The sequence below is a fragment of the Lutra lutra genome, chromosome 6, assembly GCF_902655055.1.
Source record: "Lutra lutra chromosome 6, mLutLut1.2, whole genome shotgun sequence".
NCBI classification, from domain to species: Eukaryota; Metazoa; Chordata; class Mammalia; order Carnivora; family Mustelidae; genus Lutra; species Lutra lutra.
Window position 1 is genome coordinate 27,052,614 of NC_062283.1, and position 16,600 is coordinate 27,069,213.

Here is a 16,600-nt window from a genome sequence, read left to right on the forward strand (position 1 = left end):
TAGCAGGAGATCAGCTATATAGCTTATCAATCCATTGCGAACATCAACAAATCCAACAGGAGACTGAAGAGAAGAACAGCAACAATTCTAGAAACAGAAAACCGACCACTTTCTGAAAGGTAGGACCAGCAGAGAAGTGTATCCAACGCGATGGGAAGATAGACCGCGGGGGGAGGGGCCAGCTCCCGGCAAGCGGTGGAGCAACGGAGTACTAAATGAGGACTTTTTAAAAGTCTGCTCCACTGACGGACATGGCTCCAGAGGCTAAACTGAGGTGAAGCCCATGCGGGGTCAGCATGGCCCCAGGTCCCGCGGGGTCACAGAAGGATCGGGGGTGTCTGAGTGTCACAGAGCTCGCAGGTATTAGAGTGGGGAAGCTGGCTACAGAGACAGAGCCGAGGAGTGAGCTCTCAGGTCGGGGTTACCTTGAACCAGTCACAGGCTGGGTGAGCTCGGAGTGCAGCCAGAGGACAGGGACACGGGAGTGATTGAGCGTTTTTCTCTGAGGGCGCACTGAGGAGTGGGGACCCCGAGCTCTGGCTCCTCTGGGCCAGAGATTGGGAGGCCGCCATTTTCATTCCCTTCCTCCAGAACTCTACGGAAAGCACTCAGGGAACAAAAGCTCCCGAAAGCAAAGGCGAGTGGATTACTTAGCCCGGCCCCTGGTAAAGGTGGTGCAATTCTGCCTGGGGCAAAGACACTTGAGAATCACTACCACAGGACCCTCCCCCAGAAGATCAACAAGAAATCCAGCCAAGACCAAGTTCACGTACCAAAGAGAACAGCAGAATCCCAAAGAAGGAGAAAGCGAAGCATGGAATTCGTGGCTTTCTCCCCATGATTCTTAGTGTTGCAGTTAACTTAATTTTTTTTATTTTATTTTTTTTTCTTCTTCTAAATTTTTTTTAACTTTTACCCTTTCCTCTTTTAACGTTTTTAAACTAGTTTATCTTAACAAAAGCTTTCATAAAAAAAAAAAACCTTTTTTGAACCTTCATTATTATAGTCATATTTTATCCTTCGTTGTATCTAACTTTATTTTTTGTATACACATGGGGTTTTTTCTTATAAAAAATTTGGGGTACAACTTCTTCTAATAGATCAAAATATGCCCTAAATCTAGCTCTGGGATTCTTCTAGTTTCCCGCCTGAGCAAAATCTCTCGACTTCCTTTTTCTTTATTCTCCCAACCAATTTACAAATACTGGACCACGAGGGGAGAATTCGAGAGATAAGTGACACCATAAGACAAAATAACATTAGAATAATTGGGATTCCAGAAGAAGAAGAAAGAGAGAGGGGAGCAGAAGGTATATTGGAGAGAATTATTGAAGAGAATTTCCCTCATATGGCAAAGGGAACAAACATCAAAATCCAGGAGGCACAGAGAACCCGCCTCAAAGTCAATAAGAATAGATCCACACTGCGTCACCTAATAGTAAAATTTACAAGTCTTAGCAACAAAGAGAAAATCCTGAAAGCAGCCCAGGAAAAGAAGTCTGTAAAGTACAATGGTAAAAATATTAGATTGGGGACGCCTGGGTGGCTCAGTTGGTTGGACGACTGCCTTTGGCTCAGGTCATGATCCCGGAGGGCTGGGATCGAGTCCCGCATCAGGCTCCCAGCTCCACGGGGAGTCTGCTTCTCTCTCTGACCTTCTCCTCGCTCATGCTCTCTCTCACTGTCTCTCTCTCTCAAATAAATAAATAAAATCTTTTAAAAATATATATTAGATTGGCAGCAGACTTATCCACAGAGACCAGGCAGGCCAGAAAGAACTGGCATGACATATTCAAAGAACTAAACGAGAAAAACATGAAGCCAAGAATACTATATCCAGCTAGGCTATCATTGAAAATAGAAGGAGAGATAAAAAGCTTCCAGGACAAACAAAAACTGAAAGAATTTTCACCAAACACCAAACCAGCTCTACAGGAAATATTGAAAGGGATGGAACTAGAGGGTATTATGCTTAGCGAAATAAGTCAATCGGAGAAAGACAACTATCACAGCATCTCCCTGATATGAGGAAGTGGAGATGCAACATGAGGGGTTTGGGGGGTAGGAAAAGAATAAATGAAGCAAGATGGGATTGGGAGGGAGACAAACCATAAGTGACTCTTAATCTCACAAAACAAACTGAGGGCTGCTGCGGGGAGGTCGGTCAGGAGAGGGGGGTGGGGTTATGGACATTGGGGAGGGTATGTGCTATGGTGAGTGCTGTGAAGTGTGTAAACCTGGCGATTCACAGACTTGTACTCCTGGGGATAAAAAACATTATATGTTTATATGTTTATTTAAAAAATTAAAAAATTTTAATAAAAAAAGAAAAATTTAAGAAAAAAACAAAAACAAACAAACAAACAAAGAGGCAACCCATGGAATGGGAAAAGATATTCGCAAATGACACTATATAAAAATTGCTGATATAAAGAACTATAAAGATCTATAAAGAACTCCTCAAACTCAACACCCAAAAAACAGATAATCATGTCATGAAATGGGCAGAAGACAGGAACAGACACTGCTCCAAAGAAGATATACAAATGGCTAAAAGACACATGAAAAAATGTTCATCATCATTAGCCATCAGGGAAATTGAAATCAAAACCACATTGAGATACCACCTTACCCCAGTTAGAATGCCCAAAATTAACAAGACAGTAAACATAAGTGTTGGAGAGTATGTGGAGTAAGGGGATCCCTCTTATACTGTTGGTGGGAATGCAACTTGATGCAGCCACTTTGGAAAACAGTGTGGAGATTCCTTAGGAAATAAAAAATGGAGCTACCCTCTCACCCTGCAATTGCACTACTGGATATTTACCCCAAAGATACAGATGCAGTGAAAAGAAAAGCCATCTATACCCCAGTGTTCATAGCAGTAATGGCCACAATCGCCAAACTGTGGGAAGAGCCAAGATGCCGTTGAACACACAAATGGATAGAGAAGATATGGTTCATATATACAATAGAATATCATGCCTCCATCAGAAAGGATAAATACCCAACTTTTGTATCACCATAGACAGGACTGGAGATTTTGCTGAGTGAAATAAGTCAAGCAGAGAAAGTCAATTATCATATGGTTTCACTTACTTGTGGAGCATAAGGAATAACATGGTGGACATTAGGAGAAGGAAAGGAAAAATGAATTGGGGGAAATTGGAGGGGGAGATGAACCATGAGAGAATGTGGACACTGAGAAACAAACTGAGGGTATTGGAAGGGAGGGTGGTGGGTGTTGGATGAGCCTAGTGGTGGGTATTAAGGAGGGCACATAGTGCATGGAGCACTGGGTGTGATGCATAAACTTGAATCTTGGAACACTGAAAAAATAAAATTTAAAAAAATAAATAAAATAAAATAATAGGATAAAATATAACTAAGGCAAACATGGTAAAACTATATGATTTGGTAAAGCTGGGTGTAGATATGGAAAATTTCGTTTTGTTTTTCTCTATATTTTTATCTTTATTTAGATTATCTTATAATTAAAAGTATATAATTCAAGAGGTGCCTGAGTGGTTCAGTTGTTAGGTGTCTGCCTTTGGTTAGGGTCATGATGCCAGGGTCCTGGAATCAAGCCCCACCTCAGACTCCCTGCTCAGCAGGAAGCCTAATTCTCTCTTTCCCACTCTCCCTGTTTCTGTTCCCTCTCTTGCTGTCTCTCTCTCTCTGTCTGTCTAATAAATAAAATCTTAAAAACAATACTCATGAATGGTAGTTCAAGAATTTTACAGTCAACTAAACTTTCATTTACATAAAAAGTACAATGGCAAATTTTCACGAACATGTACAAATGCAGTTTCCATTATCTCTTACTGAAAAAATTATTAATGGATGGATTTTGGCCAAAATGAAGCAGTGAACACTAAATGTATCAAACTGCACAAATAAGATTAGAACAAGTGTGGGTTGAATACAGTAAACTTTATGAATCTTATCTATATAGAAGTAATACTACAAAAGATGTGAGAAGGGAAAAAAAGGTGCAAAAAAATTAAGTAAAAATTTGACAATTTCATCCTTAACCTCTTACTCTTGGATATACAATTATGCACTTGGTGCTGATGAATCAAATAACAAAGATAGAAATATATTTAAAGATATAAAAATAACATCAGGAAGAATCAAACAATTAAAATTGAATAGTGGAGGGAGAAAAGGGCAAGGTGAGATAGGAAAACATTAATTATAATATTGCTCAAAGAGGGAAATCAAAGGATATTGTGTAAACCACTCATGTTATCAGAAGAAATAGAAAAAAAAAGGATGAGGAAAATATAAGCCATTTATGAAAAAAAATTAAAATAAAAGATATAGTGTTCAATATGGTGGCACATCAGAACTGGCAAAGGATTGTGTGAACAAATACAGATGACCAAGACACTCTTAATACAATGGAAACAGACTTACAAAGTATACAATAAAGGAAAATGCAACATTATGCCATATATAATCTAAATATTCAAAATACAATGATGGCAAAAGGATATTAGACAAATAATAAAAAACAAAAAGGAAGTTGTTCATTTAATATTATTTAAGATTGATTTCAGAGCAAAAGTATGTTAGACAAAGGTAAATTTATTAAATTATACACATCAAATAATATAGCATCTGCATTCATAAATCAAATGATATATTGACTCTAAAAAGAAATATACAGAAATGCACTTATTGCAGAAAACTTTATTTTACATCCCTCAATTCAGTATAGATGAAATGACAAAAAACACAGAAAGATCTAATTAATATAATGAGATGTATATATATGGATATTTGGTGGATTATATGCCCTGAAAGAAACAATACATCTTATTTTCACAGATACGTGGACATTCATAAAATTGGCTACATATTAGATCATAAAAATTCATCAAAAATTTTTTTAAAGTATAAATAATACAGACATCATTCTCTGACCAAAATGAAATAAAACTACACATTAATAACAATACATGAAACAAAAAAACCACTGTCACCTGAAAAGTTTAGAACTCTAAACAGTTCTTTGTTTGGAGAGAAATAAAAATTGAAATTGAAGCATAGCTATTAACTTTTCATGAAATTAGAAAAAAATTAGAAATTATCATAGAAACACTCTGAATTTATGGGCTACAAATGATCAGTGCTCAGAGAAAAATTAATAGCCCTAAATATATATATATGTGAGAATAAGAAAGATAAAAATCTATATATTAAGAATCCAATTTAAAATCTTAGGAGAAGGGGTTCCTGGCTTACTCAGTCAGTAGAGCATGTGACTCTTGATCTCAGGGTCGAGTTCAAGCCCCATGTTGGCCATAGAGATTACTTTATTAAAAATTTAGAAGGGACACCTGGGTGGCTCAGTTGGTTAAGCAGCTGCCTTCGGCTCAGGTCATGATCCCAGCATCCTGGGATCGAGTCCCACATCAGGCTCCTTGCTTGGCAGGGAGCCTGCTTCTCCCTCTGCCTCTAGCCTGCCACTCTGTCTGCTTGTGCTTACGCTCTGTCTCTCTCTCTCTCTCTCTAAGAAATAAATAAAAAATTTTAAAAAAAATTTAGAAGGCACCTGGGTGGCTCAGTTGGTTAAGCAACTGCCTTCAGCTCAGGTCATGATCCTGGAGTCCCAGGATTGAGTCCCACAGCAGGGAATCTGTTTCTCCCTCTGACCTTCTCCCCTTTCATGCTCTCTCTCTCATTTTCTCACATACATAAATAAAATCTTTTTTTAAAAATTAGAAGAACATTATAATAAACCTAAGAAAAGCAAAGAAAATTAAAAATAAGGGCATTATACCACCAAGAACCATAAGATACCTGGGAATAAACCTAAGCAAAGAGGTAAAGGAACTGTACTCAAGGAACTACAGAACACTCATGAAAGAAATTGAAGAAGACACAAAAAGATGGAAGACCATTCCATGCTCTTGGATCGGAAGAATAAACATTGTTAAAATGTCTATACTGCCTAGAGCAATCTATACTTTTAATGCCATTCCGATCAAAATTCCACTGGTATTTTTCAAAGAGTTGGAGCAAATAATCCAAAAATTTGTATGGAATCAGAAGAGACCCTGAATTTCTGAGAAAATGTTGAAAAACAAGAATAAACTCGGGGCATCACGTTACCTGATTTCAAGCTTTCCTCAAAGCTGTGATCACCAAGACAGCACGGTACTGGCATAAAAACAGACACATAGACCAGAGGAACAGAGTAGAGAGCCCAGATATGGACCCTCAACTCTATGGTCAATTAATCTTCGACAAAACAGGAAAAAATATACAGTGGAAAAAAGACAATCTCTTCAATAAATGGTGCTGGGAAAACTGGACAGCTATATGTAGAAGAATGAAACTCGACCATTCTCTTACACCGTACACAAAGATAAACTCAAAATGGATAAAAGAACTCAACGTGAGACAGAAATCCATCAGAATCCTAGAGGAGAACATAGGCAGTAACCTCTTCGATATCAGCCACAGCAACTTCTTTCAAGATATGTCTCCAAAGGCAAAGGAAACAAAAGCGAAGATGAATTTTTGGGACTTCATCAAGATCAAAAGCTTCTGCACAGCAAAGGAAACAGTCAACAATACAAAGAGGCAACCCACGGAATGGGAGAAGATATTTGCAAATGACAATACAGACAAAAGGTTGATATCCAGGATCTATAAAGAACTTCTCAAACTCAACACACACAAAACAGATAATCATGTCAAAAAAAGGGTAGAAGATATGAACAGACACTTCTCCAATGAAGACATACAAATGGCTATCAGACACATGAAAAAATGTTCATCATCACTAGCCATCAGGGAGATTCAAATTAAAGCCACGTTGAGATACCACCTTCCACCAGTTAGAATGGCCAAAATTAGCAAGACAGGAAACAACATGTGTTGGAGGGGATGTGGAGAAAGGGGAACCCTTCTTACACTGTTGGTGGGAATGCAAGTTGGTGCAGCCACTTTGGAAAACAGTGTGGAGATTCCTCAAGAAATTAAAAACAGAGCTTCCCTATGACCCTGCCATTGCACTACTGGGTATTTACCCCAAAGATACAGATGTAGTGAAAAGAAGCGCCATCTGTACCCCAATGTTTATAGCAGCAATGGCCACGGTTGCCAAACTGTGGAAAGAACCAAGATGCCCTTCAACGGACGAATGGATAAGGAAGATGTGGTCCATATACACTATGGAGTATGATGCCTCCATCAGAAAGGATGAATACCCAACTTTTGTAGCAACATGGACAGGACTGGAAGAGATTATGCTGAGTGAAATAAGTCAAGCAGAGAGAGTCAATTATCATATGGTTTCACTTATTTGTGGAGCATAACAAATAGCATGGAGGACAAGGGGAGATGGAGAGGAGTAGGGAGTTGGGGGAAATTGGAAGGGGAGGTGAACCATGAGAGACTATGGGCTCTGAAAAACAATCTGAGGGTTTTGAAGGGGCGGGGGGTGGGAGGTTGGGGGAACCAGGTGGTGGGTACTAGAGAGGGCACGGATTGCATGGAGCGCTGGGTGTGGTGCAAAAACCATGAATACTGTTACGCTGAAAAGAAATTAAAAAATTAAAAATTTTTTTAAAAATAAGGGCATTAATTAATAAATTCTAAAATTCTCAAATGTACTTTTCTTTTTAAATAAATAAGGAAACTGATGGTTGCAAATACTTGGTTTGGCTCTCTCAACCTCCTTTTAAGGCACCTTCTATTTGGACAGGATATAAAATAAAGAACAATTTTTCCACACTTCCTTTGAATTTGGGGTACTGTTATATATTAGAGTCTACCAGTTAAATGCACTTGCAGAATATTTAGTTTTAACAACTTGAAAGGAATTGTAGGTGGAGCAGTTGGAGGTAAAATATGAGGGATTCAATTCTAAGCATGTTGAGTTTTACTTGTCTATTGAAAATCAACCAGATACATGGAGTATGCAACTGAATATATAAATGTGAATTTCAAAAAGAGCTTATAGCCAGAAGTGTAAATTCAGGAGTGATCAGCATATGGATGGTATTCAGTCAGGACACTAGATGAGATACCCAAGAGAATAAGTGTAGATAGAAAAAAGAAAAGAACCAAAGTGTGAGAACTGGAGTATTCCAACATTCACTCAGTGATAACGGATGGAACCAGCAAAGACTGAAAGTGACCAGTAAAATAAAAAGGCTTGAAAAGAGTGATTCCTTTGAAACCAAGGAGTTATCAACTGCTCATAGATCAAAAAAGATGGGAATTGAGAATTGGAAGTTAGCAAATGGAGAGTTCATTGTTGACCTTGGAAAGATCATTATTGGTTTAATAGAAACAAGATATTTAACTTTTTTTCTGTCTGTTTATTGCTTATAAAATAAGAATAATAATAGCATCGACTTCAAAGGTAGTATTGTGAGGGTTGAGAGCACAAATATATGTAGAATCATGCCTACTGCATAATGACCAGTGAATAGATTTTGTTTTTACACAGCATATTTCACTCATAAAAGAAGGAAAACCAGGGGGGCGCCTGGGTGGCTCAGTGGGTTAAGCCTCTGCCTTCGGCTCAGGTCATGATCCCAGGGTCCTGGGATCAAGACCCACATCAGGCTCTCTGCTCGGCGGGGAGCCTGCTTCCCCCTCTCTCTCTGCCTGCTGCTCTGCCTACTTGTGATCTCTGTCTGTCAAATAAATAAATAAAATCTTAAAAAAAAAAAAGAAGGAAAACCAAACAATAATCCTCAAACTGCTATATGTATGAGAGTGTAGAAAATTGTGTGGACTAATATGCATATTGTCACTTTTAAGATGATAACTGGGATTTGGAGCAGGGATCAAGGATGCAGAAAAAGTAAAAGAAACATTTTATCATATATAGTTCTTTATTGAGGGGTATGAACTTAGAATGTGCTCATGTATATTAGCTGTACCACCTTTTCTAATTAAGAATTTATAGAAGGGAACATTTTCAATCTGATAAAGATCATCTATAAAAAATGCATGCTAACATCGTACCTAATGGTGAGAAACTAGATCCTTTCCTCTTAAGACCGGGAACAATCAAGAATATCTCCTCTCACCACACTTACTGAACATTCTATTGGAAGTCCTAGCTAATGCAATGAAATAAGAAAAGGAAATAAAAGCTTTACAAATTGGGAAGGAAGAAAAAAAACTGTCTTTGTTTGCAGATATTATCATTGTCTATGTATATAATCCCAAAGAATTGACAGAAAAAACCACCACCAACAACAAAAAATAACCAGTAAACTGTTTTGGAACTAATGTGCATTTATAGTAAGGTTGCAGAATACAATGTTAATACACAAAATTTAATTGCTTTCCTTTATGCCAACAATGAATATTTGAATTTAATATTAAAACCCATCATTTACATTAACACCTAAAAAATTAAAATCTAGGTATAAATGTAATAAAATATATACACGATCTATACATGAAAAACTATAAAACTGATGAAAGAAATCAAAGAAAATCTAAGTAAATTGAGAGATATCTCATCTCCATGGATAAGAAGACTTATGTAATTAAAATGTCACTTCTTCCCAAATTAACTATGGATATTGACAATTGTATTTTAAAATTTTATGGGGAAAGACAAAAAAAAACCAACAGTCAACACAATATTGAAGAACAAATTTGGAGGACTGATACCACTTAATCTAAAAGCTTACTATAAAGCTACATTAGTCAAGACAGTGTGGTATTGGTGGAAGACTAGACAATTAGATTAATGGAACAGAATAGAGAGCCCATAAATAGACCTACACAGCCAATCAATAGTTGACAAAGGAGCAAAGACATTTCAATAAAGGAAGGATAATCTTTTCAACTAATGCTGCTGGAAAATCCAGACATCTGTATGCAAAAAAAAAAAAGAAAAGAAAAGAAAAAAGAATCTAGACACAGAATTTACACCTCTCACAACAATTAATTCAAAATAGATCACAGACCTAAAGCAAAATACAAAACTATAAAACTCATAGAAGACAACATAGGAGAAAATCTAAGTAACCTTGAGCTCGGCAATGACATTTTAAATACAACACCAAAAGCACTGTCATGAAAGAACAAGTTGAAAAATGGGACTTCATTAAACCTTAGCAAAAGACACTCTTAAGAGAATGAAGAGATAAACCAGTAACTGGGAGAAAATATTTGTAAAACACATCTGATAAATGATTGTTATCAGTTATCTTAAAACTCAATTATAAGAAAACAAACATCAAACTCATAGAAACAGAGTAGAATGGTGGTTACCAGAGATGAAGAGGTGGGGGAAATGGGGAGATATTAGTCAAAGGGCACAGAGTTGCAGTTAAATAGGATGAGTAAGTCTAGACATCTATGGTGCAGCATGATGACTATAATAACACTATATCAAACACTGAAAATAAACAAATGACTCAATTACAAAATGGGCAAACAATCTGAACAGGTACCTCATCAAAGAAGTTGGCAAATAAACAAGGTTCTCAACATCATATATGATTAGGGAATTGCTAATTAAAATAATGACATACCAATACACACCTATGAGAATAGTAGTACAGAGATTTCTATCATTTACCTGTGGAATAAACACAGATTTGCACTTTGATGTTTCAAAAAAGCATGATTTTTGGTCAATAGCCAGGGGAAGTAGATCTTACATCTACAGAAATGCAATCTGAACTAACTAGAAAGTAGGTTAACCCATTAGACCACTGGCATGATAAGGAAAAAGCAAGCCTTAAATGAGCATAAATAGAGCAAATAAAATATTTAATATCCAAACCTAACTCTGTCATTATTTCTTGTTAAATATAATCAATGGCCCATCCCCCAACCATTACTATCATAATGAAAATATTTCAGAAGTAGAACTGTTACCAGTTTTTTATATATTTTTTTCTCTTTCTCTTCTCATTTCTTAATAAAAAATACAATTGTGGATCTATCGAAGGCAGTGGTTATCCACTTCGACTGCACATTAAATCAATAGAGAGCTCTAAAATGTCCAGGTCAATGAAATCAGAATCTTAGGTGATTTGTTTATTTTAATTGAGATAAATTATAACTGGAAGATGTCTTTCTCTTATTTCATATTTTTGACAAGATAGTCTTTGATATAGAATAATAGCTAACGCTTATATAGTGTTTACTACATAATGGAAGCTACAATAAAACCTCAGGTTCTTTATAAATTATATATAGCTATGTTCTCAGCCTCTACATGCATAACTATCTTCTTTTGCTCTTTAAGGTAAAGTGCACTTACTAGGTTATATTTAAACTGGAAGACAAAATTGAAGACTTTGCATTTGTCCACACACTAAAAGAGGATGCATCTGAATAAAAGGCTGTCTATTTCATTTGCTACCCATGCATAAAACTTAAATTATGAAGAATTTAAATACATGATGGAAATATTTTAAAAGTCATCTTTCATTTCACAGCAACAATAGGACACTCCCTGTCGCTAATCTTGCTATCTTTAGGTTGTGTAATCAGAAATTTCCTCTCCCTGACTTATTTATAAGCAAGCCCCCAGTGGGCAACATAGCCAAAAATCCATGCCATCTTAAGACCACACTCAGCACTTCGCTTATCTTCATAGCAGTCCAGCTGGACAATATGTAGATAAGAACTGGATTGTTCACTCAGAACCTATGGAGATATGGATAAAAAACTAAGTTGTGGGCGCCTGGGTAGCTCAGTGGGTTAAGCCTCTGCCTTCGGCTTGGGTCGTGATCCCGGGGTCCTGGGATTGAGCCCCAAATCGGGCTTTCTGCTTGGCGGGGGGCCTGCTTCCCTCCCCTTCCCCTGTTTCTCTGCGTACTTGTGATCTCTCTCTTTCTCTCTGTCAAATAAATAAATAAAATATTTTATTAAAAACAAACAAAAACTAAGTTGTACACTGCCCAAAAGGAATTTAATCAAAATCCCCACTAAGCAGTGTTGTTCCTTTCCTCAGTTTGTCTTCTCTGCCTATAAAAATTATTTCTGCCAAATCTACATACTAAACTCTTGTCCTCATTTTCAGAACCCAGTCAGCAGAACAAAAACGCAGCCTTAAAGTGACAATCTACGTTTCCTCAAACAGTCCCTTTAGGGACCTTATCTCCCAGCATAAGCAGCCTATCGGAGTGTACCTTCAATAAAAACAAGGCCTAATTTTGTTTTCTTAGAATACTTTTCCCCAGTAAGTATGTATGCAATTATATTTTTTCAAAGAATTTTATAGAAAATACATAACTACATACTGACTGCAACTCTGAATCTACATGTAGTTCTAAAGATACAAAAATAAATTTCACTCTCACTTACAGTTAGAGAAAAAGTATTGAAAGAATAAGGGATTTGTCCAACTTCTCATAGCTAATGGCAAAATTGAAACTGTAACTCTGGTCCTTTGACTTATAGCCCAACTTTCTTCCCACTGAAGAAAGAGATCTGCCTTTCTGCTTTAATTAGGTGTAAAGATTAAGATCTTTATTTTCTCATCCATAAACTGAAGCTACACCTTATCTTTTAAAATTGAGTGGTTTCTATGAGGATATGTATTGTGAATGTGTACATACTTTGTTTCTTAAAAGAAATATATCTAATCAATACAAGGTGTTGCTCCAACAAAGACTCAAGTTTTGACCTCTGATATATGTCAATGACTGATGTCATACATTTCAAAGCAAAATGTAGCCTGATATTGCCTGGGTAAACCAGGCATGTAAATTAATTCAGCCATAAAACCTTTTTTAAAAATTTAAAAGAGGGGGCCTTGGCAAATAGATGAAAATACAGAATACTGTAAGTATTTCAGGCTGTTGGTACCGCTCACTGCCATCCTGTACATTACGATGACGTTGATGAGCGTGGGAAGGAATAGCAATTCTTGTGGGTGGGTAGATATTTTTAAACCTGTTCCTAAGATCATTCAGATGAACCTCTTAAACTGTCCCAGCACAGGGAAGAAGGGAAAATTGAAACTACAAGCTGAGATAAAGCAGATAATCCAGTCCCACCTTCTGATCTCCCTTCCCCCAGTGTACTGTCTACCTGGATAAGTGGAAGTGAAAGGTGAGCCATTAAATCATTTTTCTTTAACATGTGACTGATTTTACTATGCTGAGAAGATGATGACATCTTAAAACATCTTTGACAGTTGGTAAACTGAATAGCATTAACTTCATGCCTGGAAATCTGAAGTTGCTAGTTTTTTGTTTTGTTTTGTTTTTTAATGCAGAAAACGCATTTGAAATATATTTGTCTGATAGGGGTATAAGATTGGCGTAAAGATAAACAACTGGCAAATTTTTCATAGCAATGAGTTTGTGCAGTGGCTTTTCACTCTAAAACTAGAAATTAGAGACTGTTCACCAGATGTTGTAAAAAAAAAAAAAAACGTGGGAGAGTTTCCTAATTTAACTACTAAATTGCTAAAAGGTACACTCTGGTAAGTCCTCTTCTGACTGAAAACGTCTGTGTCTTATTATATGTTTATTGAATACTGTAATTATATTGCTTTTGCTGTTAAATGATATTGACATTTTTGAACATAGATTTTTATTTAGGCAAGATGAAATGTGAACATCTGGCAGTAACCTAATGTGTAACATTGAAACAAACAAACAAAAAGCTTGACCAGTGTGTTCTTTTTTCCTTTTTCTCTTTCTAAATTCTCTGGATGTGACTCACAACGTAATGTACTTAGACATGAGGACTTTGTCACTTATCATTGAAATGTTCAAAGTAAATCCCTAGCAAACTAGAGGCTGCTAGAGTTGGGATCAATTTAGCCATGAAACAACTGTTTCTCAAGCAGTGAGGCAGCTGCTCGTTTCACTTCGAATTATTGTGGTAGTAAAAAAGAAAAAAAATATTTTAAAAATAGATGTAATACAATGACCATTTGTTATAACATTGCCAGAAGAATAATATTTTGTATAAGCTTATTGGGACTCCAAGACACCACAAATAGATAAAGAAATAAATTTCCATATGGTACTATCAGTTTACTTTTTTCTCTACACAGAATATTTTGGTTTAAGAATCTCTTAATTTGGGGCACCTGGGTGGCTCAATGTTACACGTCTGCCTTCAGCTCAGGTCATGATCTCATGGTTTGGGGATTGAGCAAGCATCAGGCTCCCTGCTCAGTGGGAAGCCTGCTTCTCCCTTTCCTACTCCCTAAGTGTTTCCTCTCTCGCTGTCTCTCCCTCTGTCAAATAAACAAATAAAATATTTTTAAAAAAAGAACCTCTCAATTTTATCTATTATATGATTGACCCTCCACAAAGTAGTCATAATTAACCCACAGGAAGAGGATCAGTAGAGTGGCTGGCTTACTGTGTTCCTAGCACATTGCTTTCTTCTCTTTCCCATTTCCTATTACGTAATGGAGGATGACAGAAACTTGGCTCTCCTGAACCTTGGGAACTTTTTATTAATTTAAAGGCAAAATTTTGATTTAGGTGGAAGAAAGAAGCAACATATATTCCTGAGTGTTTCACAAGGAATCTTCAAAGCAGACTTTTTTTCCTTTAGGTATCCCTGTCAAAAAATAGATTTAGACATCAGAGTAAGTCAAATATTATCAAATGCAAATGTCTAACACCAGCTGTATCTACACAGCAAAGCAACAGTTGACAAGCCAATTCCCTAATCCAAGCCCAAGTCTGAAGGCATTCATTCATCTTAAATATCCAGAATGGTTATCGAGAATGTCCCCAGTTGGCCAAATCGCTCAGCATCCTGTTTGCTTTACTTGCTTGAAAACATATTTTCATAGTCATGGCATAACAAAATGTAGCCAAAAGATCAAGTCCCTAATCTTCTGCTCATCCACACGACTGCTTTTAGAATGTGCTAGAATAACCTAAGTAAATGGAGAGAACAAAATTCTACAGTCCCAGAACAGATTCTCAAGCTGAATTATCTCAGCTGGCTATTAAAATTGACTTGAATATGGCAGGCCTGGAGACTTAAAGAGAACTTATAAGAACATTCAAGTTGGGAAAAAACATATCAACACAAGTATAGTTGTTGAAAACCATAGGGCATATCTGGTGAAAAATAAGTGGGTTAACCTAGTCAGAGTAGGAGGTTACTTTCAGTCTTGAAAGATGTGTAGATGGATGATGACAGATGTAATGAAAAAACATTAAAAAGTACAGCATGTACAACAGATCAAATTAGTCTGGCAGGTAAAGATAATTGCAAAAATCTTGACACAACTGGGTACGGCAAGGTAGGCAGGAGTGAGGGAACAAAGTCCCCAGGCATGCTAAAAAGTTTGAATTTAATCTAAGAGGCAATAGTATTTGGGGCAAGGATGTAATATGATGAACTTCATGTTTTAGAAAGATAACCCCTATGACTTTATGGAGGATGAATTGGAGGGACAGTAATGTAAGAATGAAGAGAGGAAGTGGATAGGAGACATTCTAAAAGGGTAAGACAAGCATGCCTTCTTGTTTGGTAGAATGTGAAGGGTGAAGAAGATGATACCCCAGTTGATAGTTTGGGTCACTGTCTCCATGAAGGTGCTAGTCTTAAACACAGGGAAGAAGATATGGATTTTGATTTGAGATATGATAAACTAAAGACTTGCTTATTAAACATTATGGCTGCATCTTTAGTAGATGGGTATGGAATTCAGGAAAGATAACTGGAGTAAATAAATACATACATTATTATAATACTGTATAAAATAAAATATAACTATAGTAAATTATATAATATCTAATTATTCTTCTGATTAAAGAGTAACACATGCTCATTTTAGAAAACTGAGGAAAATCAGAAAATGTAAAGCAGATATGCAGCTGGGTTAGCTTATAGATTTAATAGTTAAATATCCTGAATAATAATTGTTACCTAGCTCATATGTGAAGCCTACATTTTCAAAGACTTATTGAATACTAAAGTGTATTTAAAAGTAAAACCAAACTGTATACATAAGATATTTTGACTACCATGTATAAGGAATGACTTTAATAAATGAAGACCATAAGAAAGTTCCATATTAACTATGCCAAAATCTCAATCATTCATAACAACCAAATTAAGTCTTCTACTTTATAGAAATATCTTTGCAGCAAGCTCATCTTGGCAGGACCATTAGAAAATGGTGCTACAGAATATCAGTCTCCACAAGAGACCCAGCCTCAGGTTTATCAACAGTTGAGACAGATACCTGTAAACACCTGCTCCTATAGTTTTCTATTTTCTGTGTATGTAATTCTAAGATCTCAAATAATAAGTGGCCAAATACAAGAGCAAATCCAAAACTTTCTTTGAGAAATAGCCTCTGTCTTTGGTGATCTCTATTGTCAAATTTCCATTAAGAGGTGGACTGGAACCTCTTTGGGACAAGAATAAAATAAGTATCTATCATTTTCATAAGGGATTGTATAAATTTTAGGTTCATATACTCAGTGTCTCTCTCACTCATGTAGATTCTATACCCTCTAGGCACTTATCAAAACAACTATATAAGCTTATAAGATCTTTTCTTGTTTAGTGAGGTGTAACTTGTGTACAGTGCACAAATCTTAAGTGTACAGCTAGATGAATTCTCACATGTGCTGTACAGACCTATGTAATCACCACCAAGATC

The 16,600-nt window shown here is 36.5% G+C and overlaps 1 long non-coding RNA gene across 1 annotated transcript in view; it reads left to right on the forward strand.

Moving 5' to 3' along the window:
* The window catches only part of LOC125102533 (uncharacterized), a 59,341-nt gene extending 47,163 nt beyond the window's left edge, over window positions 1-12,178 (forward strand). The window contains exon 3 of the long non-coding RNA XR_007128148.1: window positions 12,026-12,178. This is a non-coding gene — a long non-coding RNA (uncharacterized LOC125102533). The remainder of the gene's footprint in view (window positions 1-12,025) is intronic.
* Window positions 12,179-16,600: the final 4,422 nt, after the last annotated feature.